The 7,259-nt window shown below is 43.4% G+C and overlaps 1 long non-coding RNA gene across 1 annotated transcript; it reads left to right on the top strand.

Moving 5' to 3' along the window:
• The first annotated feature begins 1,686 nt into the window (after positions 1-1,686).
• On the top strand, positions 1,687-6,921 carry LOC109286636. The gene is made up of 2 exons (XR_002094639.1): positions 1,687-1,840; positions 5,309-6,921. It is a non-coding gene; the product is annotated as an uncharacterized LOC109286636 (long non-coding RNA).
• Positions 6,922-7,259: the final 338 nt, after the last annotated feature.

The raw sequence follows: 7,259 nt of genomic DNA, 5'->3' as shown, positions 1-7,259 counted from the left end.
ATTTTTTTTTTTTTGGGGGGGGGGGGGTCCAGTTACCTCAGTTTGCCACGCCTATGAAACGGGTACAATTAATTCTTTTTATTTTAGGGGGGTTTTCCAGTTACCTCGGTTTGCTGCACCTGTGAAACGGGTACAATTAATTCTTTTTATTTTAAGGGGGGTTCCAGTTACCTCAGTTTGCCGCACCTGTGAAATGGGTACAATTAATTCTTTTTATTTTAAGGGGGGTTCCAGTTACCTCAGTTTGCCACGCCTGTGAAATGGGTACAATTAATTCTTTTTATTTTAGGGGGGGGTTCCAGTTACCTCAGTTTGCCACGCCTGTGAAATGGGCACAATTAATTATTTTTATTTCAGGAGGTTTTCCAGTTACCTCAGTTTGTCACGCCTGTGAAATGGGTACAATTAGTTCTTTTTATTTTAGGGGGTTTCCAGTTACCTCGGTTTGCTGCAGCTGTGAAATGGGTACAATTACAAAACTTTCTTTAAAAAAAATTTTTCGCAGGGGTGTTCCAGATACCGTGTGGGAAGCCTCGTGTAAGGGGAGGCTGGGGCTGGCACATCCGTGGCTCTGCTCGTGGCACCTCATGGTGGAAGGAAGCCAGGGAAGGGGTGTTGAATAATTGGAGATGAGTTGGATGTTGGGGACAGGATGGACCCGGTAGGGCACTGCTGGTGTCGGGGAAAGGCTGCGGCTGTGTGAAGCCACCCCAGCCCCACCCGCATCTGGCTGCTGTTTTGCACATCCAGATTTAGGGCGCTGGGCACTGTCCTCAAATAAGGGAAGTGGCTGTTCAGGCAGGCTCTGGCTGGTGGAGCATCTGGACAGGTGGCCATGGCGTCCAGTGCCGAGCACTCCCCAGCCCCAGCGCCCTCGGGGCCTGGGAAACTGAGCCGCTTCTTTGAGCCGAGTGGCAGCGTTCCCGAGCTCTCGGCTGGGACGTTGCCCCCTCCAGCGGCAGGTCTCCGGTGGGGAGTGCGGTGAGTGCATCTCGGCATTGGGCTCCTGCTGTCAAAAGTCCCGGCCTGCGTAGTCCTGACAGCTGACATTTACTTCGGCATCAAGAAAAGGAGTTCGGGGCTTCAGTAAGGAGCGGAGGAATGCTCCCTTTGAATGCATATTTCAAAAACAGCACTGTCGTCTACACCTTATTTTTACAGAATTACTTTGCGGCCGCAAACGCTTTGGGGTTGAAATCTCAATTCCTCTGTAATTGTCCTGGGGTGAAGAATGAAGAAGAGCTGCAGTAGCCCTGTCAGACAGGTGCTTTTTCCCTGCAGAGTCTGTGAGCCTCTATAGGAAATGTAGATTGTGCTGAAGAACCAGCATCTGTTGGACAGGATCGTGCCCGGTGTGTTAGCAGCGGCTCGCTTTTCACTGGCCGATGCGTGCCCTCGCATGTTTTAAGTGGTGAAAAGGGGAAAGGGAGTCAATGAAGAAGGTTGCTTTCCCCTCTTTAAGTCTGCAACAAAATGAAAGTCTGTTCAGATAATTAAATGTGTGTTAAGTTTCTAGATTTCCAACAAGATGCAGTTAACAACAAGCTCAAATGTCTAGGTGGGATTTATCAAATAAGATTATAGAGAGATTTTTCTTTTTTAAAACCTTTTGACTGATATTTTCCTCCTTCTTTCAAAATAATTTGAGTAAATGCTCGTTTTAGTCGTATTCTAGCAACAAAACGGAGTGAAATGAATTGTATAACTTGTCATATTTCTTTCCATGACTTTGAACAGGCTAAGAAAAGTGTCGATAGTGAATGTTCGGTTTCCAGTCGCAGGCTGAAGTATCAGCGTTATCCCAAGAACACCAATATTTTGGTCAAAAGCATACTGGAAGGTAGGCGTTTACCTGTGTTCCCTGTTCGGCACGTGCCCAACTTTAGGCATGATGGATCTGTTTCAGTAAGGCTACTCTTTCAGTTGAAACTAGGCAAGTAGTAAGTACTTTGCTGAGTAATTATTTTTAATTACCTGCAGCTTTAAAGCGCACGTGCCAAAGCTAGCACATAGTCCTTTTAGATCTGTTTTTACAGACGTAGAATCCACGGAAAGGTTTCAGAGATTTCATAGATTTTAGGGCCGGAAGGACCTATTAGATCACGGAGTCCGACCCCCTGCTCTGGGCAGGAAAGAGCGCTGGGGTCAGGGGACCCCAGCTGGGTGAAATCGCTGGTTTGTTAATAGTTTCCAGTTTTAACACTTAGGATTGGACTGTGGTACCTACCCTTGCTTATAGTGAGGAATGCCTCATTCAGGAAATAGTTCTCTTGTCCTCTGTAAGGCTGATTGGTGTAAACTACTCAGGGTCATGCACTCAGGCCCTTAATCTTGCAAAATATAGTAAAAAAATATAAAAATCCCTTGGCTGGTGTTAGAGAAGCTATGCTTTTAGTATTACAATACCTGGTAGGGCACTCTTTACAAAACTTGTTTCGCTCCAACAGGGCACCACTACGCATGTGATTAATGGGCACAAATAAACTCTGGAGCGTATTTGCGTGCAGTACATGGAGCCTGGTCAGAGCAGCATGAGGCAATGGACCCAGGGGGTCAGTCTGCCAGCCTAGGGCTGCTCCGACCAGGCTCCGCATGCTGCAGGGGGGCTTCAGCATGGTGGCTGCCTGCCAGCTAGCCCTACACAGATGCCCCCTGTGCCCCAGCCAGCCAGGGCAGGGTTGACCGTGTGCTACCATGCACGAAAACCTCCACAGCAGAGTTGCGGTTGCATTTTGCAAGTAGTACCCTGCTGCAGAATGTATTTCCTGTGCCCAAATAGGGCATATGGAAATGGCAAGATGTTTAGTGTGCAGTTAATTTGGCAGCTGCTCAGTAAATGTCTCCTGTAGACATGCCCACAGTTTACTTCTGTGAAACTACCACGCTCAAAACAGCTTCTCTATCAGCAGACCTTTGGCAAATCCAAGAAAGAGACTGCTTATCCCAGGTTGTACAACCAGACTTAAAAGAGGCATCAAAGAGGTTCTGCTGTTTTAAAATATTAAATGTTGCAGTGGGATCTGGTTTTATTGCTGTATGCTCTTGATTCTAAATCCTAATTGACATTTTCTATGGCTTTCCACAGAAATTCTGTGCTAGTCCCTCAGCTTCAAAGAAGGACATGCATTCATTTTATCATGTTGCATTTGACTAATTTACGTGGATAATAAGGATATCCCGAGTTGTGACACTTAACAGTTTTTTAAAAACCTTAAGATTTTGGGAAAGATGCAAGTTGTTTTCCTCGGGCTTTAAACCAACCTCTAATAAATATTATGCAGAAGGTAGGACCGGGTAGCACCTTAGAGACTAACTGGTTCAGGGGCAGGAGCTTTCATAGGCAACAATCTACTTTGTCAAGTGTTATCTGTCCAATGATAATGTCATGAAGTGACGGTCTGCAACTGCCTTCGTGGAAAGAATGGCTCTTCATCTTAGTATGGCAACATCTAGTGGCAGGAAGATGAAGCCAGATTAGCCCCGACACAGCAAACTCCTTACAAACACACCTAACTTCATGCATGCTGGGGATCCCGCAGTTTTGAATCATGGCTTATTAGAATTAGGTATGTGCTTAAATGCCTTGCAGGGCCTTACAGTAGAAATTAGGGCTTGTTTAAATGGAACAGAAGGCATGCTTTTTCTCTCCTTCACCACACTGGTTGAAGCAGTGCAGAGACCCGTGCATTTGCTTTGTTGGTTTTCTAGGTGAATTGAGGATGGGGGAATTTGCTTGGGACAACTGAGAAAGTCATCTCACCCAAAACAAAATATTTGTATTGGGGCGGGGGGGAGAGGGGCAGGGGGTGCAGGTCCCCCCTCCCCAACTTTACCCTTTTAAAAAATGTACTTGAATTCTAATAAATCAAAAAATGATTTAGATTAGGGGGAGGGGACTGGAATAAACCTTGAGACCTGCAACTCAAAACCAGGAAGAATTGTGCATAAAATTTAATCTGTTTTTGAGGGGGTGGAGGTGGGGTCCACACTTAATGCCCAATTTTGGCTGCTTGGATATTTTATCAATTTTTTTTTAAATTTAGTCTTAATTTCAATTGGTTCCTAGATTAAAATAAAATGAAACCTGCCGTTCTTAAACCAATTTATAACTGTTGACACATAATTTTGCTCCAGAACCTAAGAAGCTCGCGAGTTGATAAGGATTTAAAGTCCAGTTTGTTGTTGTTGTTGTTTTTTTAACAAGGGCAGTTTAACCATTAGTACAAACTGCCAGGGGATGTCATGGCTTCGCCACTGCTTGAAGTCCTGACACAGAGATGCTTTGCTTCAGCCACATGTATTTGCACTCAATGAAAGAATTGTTCAGTTGAAAGTCTATGGCCTATCTTATGCAGGAGGTCCTGGCAGCTCGGCCTTTGTCCTTATTATAGCTCCTGTATTGACTTCACTGGAAGAAGGCCTTATACTTGTGAGTCTCCCTGTATGTTTATATATATGTAATTATACTTGTGTAAATGTTAATCCCAATGAAAAATGTTTTGTTTGATCTGAATATAAAATACTAGGACTCTTGGCAACCTGTAAGTGGAAAGAAGGTAGCATGGTATAGCTGATAGGAAAGTGAATTGGGAGTCAGAAGGTTTGGGGACTATTTCTAGCTTTATTCCTTGCCTTTCTCCTAGGTGGGCATGCACAAGTCACTTTGCTTCTCTGTTCTCAGGACCTCTTTCTTTGTTTCTTGCTTACTTCGACTGTAAATCTACTTGCAGTCGTTATTCAGGTTTAGAACGCCTGACAGTTTAATCTCACAAATAACTTTGCTGTTCCATAATTGTATTTTGTCGTAGTTCAGGACAAAACCACAATGCTTAAAACATTTTTGTGAAACAGAAATTCGGGAAATGATTTGGTTCAAGAAAAGAACAAATACTAATATTTTGTTTTCAGCTAATGTTTTACTGTTTCCATCAGGACCAGGGAGGAAGAAGGTAGGTGTGTCTGGGCAGGGCAACATGAGTAACAGCTCAAAAGCTGCAAATAGGAAGACTGAGGAAAGTAAAATACTCAGTTCTATTTCAAGTTATTCTGGAAAAAAAAACGTCATCCAAAAAAGTAATTGAAACGAGCACAGTTTCATGAAACTGTCAGCCAATGAAATACGTTTTGCTAAAAAAAAAAGTTTTGGCCAGCTTACTCTAAAGGTAAGATATGCAAGGTAGGGACAACTTGTTACCGTGTGTTTGCATGGCACTAAGCCGAAGAAAGCCCAAATCTTTTGTAGCGAGAAGTTCCAGGATTGATAATTGATAAAGAAAACACTCAAGAAAGCTTTCCATTGTTCTCCTAGGCTATAAACCTCCTCCACAGGAAAACCAACGTCTTATTTCTAACTTGAGCGAGAGGATGAGGAAACGAAGAACATTTGCAGATAAAGAGCTGGAGTGCATAATGCTGGAGAGAGAGCTCGGGCAGAGAGAACTGGAGGACCCAGCTGGCATGCACAGTCCCCAAAGACCAAAAGAAGACTGCTTACCAGTCACAGAAACTAATGTGGTTAGGACTGGACACAACCAGCCTTGTGACACATATTTTAACCATGATTTTCTAAATGTCTGTTTTCCTCTGATACATTCAAGCACTACCGTTCTAGAGTACGGGCACTGCCATTGTCAGACGCAAGGTTTTTTTCCATTGAATGTAATTACTTTTGCATCAAGCCAGATCAAAAGCAGCTCTGTGCAGAAATCTGCCTTGGCTGGGAATGTTGTGAAATGGGCAGAAATGTGCAAAGAAAGGGCCTGTGAATGGAGGGAACTGACTCAGGCCGGTGTCTTTTCCGCAGAGCATAGCTCCTTTCAGAGGAAGCTGAGATCAGAGGCAGAAAAAACGCAAGCACGTTTTGAAAAAGTTAAAGAGCATTTTGTATGCAACCGCAATCAGGACAGTAGATTGCAAGGTTTTATTGTACAGAACGTCCACGGCATAGGGGGAAAGCAGAATGTGAACCAACCTCTGAATAATAAGGATGGTGTGGCCAAAGAGACCGTCAGATACTTGGCTAGAATATCCCGAGAGTGCTCGTCAGAAACAAAAATTCAAAAGCAGAGTTTATCATTTTCAGTGGAATCTTTGTTAAAAGGCTAAACCTGTAAAAATAACCATTTAGGGCGCAGTCTTTCTGCATTTTCTGCAGTGACCAAAATCTCACTCCCTCTGACAAGAGTAGGCTTGAGCACTGAGTGTTTCAGGTAAGAATTTTTTTTTTTGTTTCAGGGAAGAACTGTGAGTCTGTCTACACAGCAGACCATGGCAAAGATGCCGTATCTAGCTTTAAATTAACTTGCTTCTGGTACCCACGTTATCTAGCTGCAACAGGACAGAGCTTTGTGTAAACTTGAAGTCTCTCCTCCTTTAAAGAAGTACTCGGCAAAGTAGAGGATGATGAGAAGTAGGGTAAATCAGCTTGAATGAAGCTCCCAATACACTGCCGATTGTGGGACTGGATCTGTAACCCTTGTTCCTCTGAGTAGTGCCAATAATTTACAGTCTGATCATCATGTTGCCATTTGAATTCAATGAAGAACTTCCATAGACCTGAATGGGAATGGACCTGTACTTTCAGATGTGATTCACTTGTGAGTGTCACAGATGCAGGGTCAAGCTCTCCTTATTGAAGATACATTACATTCAAAAGACTGCTATGAGAATAATTGATACTGTATTGTTTTGGTTATACCATATTTCTAATGTAATTTATGTTGCTTGTTTTTAAAGTAACTGTAGTTTTAAGGTCTTTTTTAATCCTGTCAAGAAAAGTGTAGTTTTTATAATGCACAGTTTTCTAGCTTATTGAGGATATTTTGCTATTTTTCAGTTTAATTCCTTGTTAATCCACATCGTTAATTTACAAGGTGTAATGTAAATGCATTGTTTACATACCGAAATAAACACTGCCATTGATACATGGTGCCATTTTATAGCAATGCAAAACCCATTTTTGAATACAGTGGGATTAAGTTATAGTGAGTGCATCTATACATGCAATTAATGTAAAGCAATAAACTCTGGAGCAGTCTGAGCCAGAGTAAACTCCTTCCAGGCACAGCAGCTATACATGCGCCTGGGACAGCAGCAGTTTGAGCCTGGGGATGGCAGCGTTGGGCAGGGGAGGGGCTGGGTGGGGCATGAGGCTACTGACAGTGTGGCTAGGCTCCGGGCAGGAATTTGGCCCCCTGCTGGCTGGGCTGACTGGGCACAATTTACACTCACGGTCAGCATCTACACATATGTTTAACCAC

The sequence above is a fragment of the Gavialis gangeticus genome, unplaced genomic scaffold (genome assembly GCF_001723915.1).
Source record: "Gavialis gangeticus isolate Ggan-Ray unplaced genomic scaffold, GavGan_comp1, whole genome shotgun sequence".
NCBI classification, from domain to species: Eukaryota; Metazoa; Chordata; order Crocodylia; family Gavialidae; genus Gavialis; species Gavialis gangeticus.
The sequence above is the reverse complement of the archived record's forward strand: the minus strand, read 5'-3'. Positions and strand labels throughout refer to the sequence as shown.